We start from the raw sequence: 2,500 nt of genomic DNA, 5'->3' as shown, positions 1-2,500 counted from the left end.
GGAAGGTTGTGCCGAGTTGACAGATGGAGGAATTTAGTTTTTTGAGGCACTGAACAGTACTAAGTTTTCTCTGGTAATTCAGTCTTTGATGCAAAAACACTTGCTAGCACGGTACATTATTTAAGTTTTCTTTTGTCACGTTTTTCGATATAATCTTAATAGAGAAAGTGTTTCATGTATAAACCTCATCCTACCAAGTAACAATAATACGTAACGTTAAGGAATCAATGGTGAAAAAATCTGCAGAGGAAGGAGAAATATTTTACTGTTTATCTGAGTTTGTATATTAATGGATGTGTTGCTAATATTAGTTCCTATTTACACATGTCCGTCTGTCTATATGTATCTATGTATGTATGTGTGTACTATAGGAGAAACTGTATCTCTGAATTTATGATTGCGTCTCTCTCTCTCTCTCTCTCTCTCTCTCTCTCTCTCTCTCTCTCTCTCTCTCTCTCTCTCTCTCTCTCTCTCTGTCTCTGTGTGTGTGTGTGTGTGTGTATGTGTGTGTGTGTGTGTGTGTGTGATGTGTGATGTGTGTGTGTGTGTGTGTGTGTGTGTGTGTGTGTGTGTGTGTGTGTGTGTGTGTGTGTGAGAGAGAGAGAGAGAGAGAGAGAGAGAGAGAGAGAGAGAGAGAGAGAGAGAGAGAGAGAGAGAGAGAGAGAGAGAGAGAGAGAGAGAGAGAGAGAGAGAGAGAGAGAGAGAGAGAGAATGTGTTGAAATGATTTTATGCTCCCAGTTTAAAATTTACGTGTGAGTGTGTACTAAATGTCCAAAAATGTTATGAAACTATGAAAAGTCAACGAAAATGTTGTTCTTTTTGTTCCTGAAAGTTTACATTTTTTTTTCTTTTTTTTTTAAGCGTTCTTCACTGATTTTCAGGTTTACATGTCCACCCTGAAACAGTTCACCAGCCAAATTTTATGTTCTTAACTGATAGGCCTGTTAAATTACTTATACTTTTCATGTTTATTTTTTTATATCATTATCTTGCATGTTCACTTGAAAATAGATCAAGCTGGTAGTAAATTTAAGGCAAAGAAACTTTTGTCTTTCGGCCATATTGCTTGCTGGAACACAGACACACACACACACACACACACACACACACACACACACACACACACACACACACACACACGGAAAAAAGTTTAATTAACAACAACGTAATTCTTGAATTAAATTTTAACTTGTACTTTTCTCATCTTTCTTTGCACCTAATCGTACGCTACATGAACTAAGAATTTGTTTCCTTTTCGAATACAGCGAGACTTGTATTGGTCATTATTAACACTACAAAGAGTGTGTTGCGGCTCATTAATTGCCACTTACAAACAAAACTAAGAAGTATAATGCTTCCTTTCAGACTTACAGGTTTGGGATGTATTAAAACATAAAATATTCAGGGCTGATGAACCTAAAGAAAAAAAAAAGTAAAGTTTTGATGTGCACATTTATGCTCTATGCTTCGTTTATTATTATTATTATTATTATTATTATTATTATTATCATTATTATTATTATTATCATCATTTTCATTACTATTTTATTCCCGTAGCTCCCATACTGATATCTCCTTCTCCCTGTGAGTTTCAGACTCGCCTTGGGCTGAGAAGATGCAGGAGCGCGAATGTAGGCAGGTGACATAAGTATTTCCTTAATAACATGTACGTGCTGAAGCGATGAAAGGTTGTGCATAACAGTACTTAATTAGATCTTTTGCTCATCATGATTAAAGCCTTAGAAGATAATTACTTTAACGATGGTCATATTTGTTTTTCTATATAAATAAATAAATAAATATATAGATTATTTAATTAATAGAGAGAGAGAGAGAGAGAGAGAGAGAGAGAGAGAGAGAGAGAGAGAGAGAGAGAGAGAGAGAGAGAGAGAGAGAGAGAGAGAGAGATAATGCGATTAAGTGATGCGGTTTTTATTTATTTATTTATTTATTTATTTATTTATTTATTTTTATTTTATTTTATTTATTTATTTATTTTATTTTTTTATTTATTTTTTTCTATTTTTCTTTTCTTTTTATAGATAGAAATTCTGCCTTGTTTCTCATAAAGACCACACAACACTTGATGGGCAATTTATCTTCGAACAACCGTGGATTCCATTCAAGAACGTACTGACTCTTAGTCTCTCAAACCCCCCATGAGTTATTGTTACAAAATTTAAACATAAATGGCACGAAATACAGATATGTTTTTTTTTTTAGTCTATGATTGCCGATAAATGTATTTGAATTTTGCAAGAAATAACATTACTCCTGTCCCAAACAATACTGAATAATACACTTGCCATGACAGTGATTTGATTTTTCTTAATAATGAATGAGAGAAACGGATCGTGTTTCATAAAGAAATTAAATAACAATAATAATAATAATAATAATAATAATAATAATAACAATAATATCTTACCTTAGTTGGCGTGGGCGTAGGAAGGAAAGTCCAGTGTCACCACACCACAGGCGGTGTATCGTGTGAGCTAC

At 33.8% G+C, this 2,500-nt stretch overlaps 1 long non-coding RNA gene across 2 annotated transcripts in view; it reads right to left on the bottom strand.

The window, feature by feature from the left end:
- The window catches only part of LOC135109870 (uncharacterized), a 51,092-nt gene that overhangs the window by 43,259 nt on the left and 5,333 nt on the right, over positions 1-2,500 (bottom strand). For both annotated transcript variants that reach the window (XR_010273171.1, XR_010273069.1), the window contains exon 2: positions 2,430-2,500. This exon is cut by the window's right edge and continues 177 nt beyond it. This is a non-coding gene — a long non-coding RNA (uncharacterized LOC135109870). The remainder of the gene's footprint in view (positions 1-2,429) is intronic.

Source organism: Scylla paramamosain, chromosome 1 (assembly GCF_035594125.1).
Source record: "Scylla paramamosain isolate STU-SP2022 chromosome 1, ASM3559412v1, whole genome shotgun sequence".
Taxonomy (NCBI): domain Eukaryota; kingdom Metazoa; phylum Arthropoda; class Malacostraca; order Decapoda; family Portunidae; genus Scylla; species Scylla paramamosain.
Note: the sequence above shows the minus strand (reverse complement) of the source record. Positions and strands in the feature narration are given on the sequence as shown.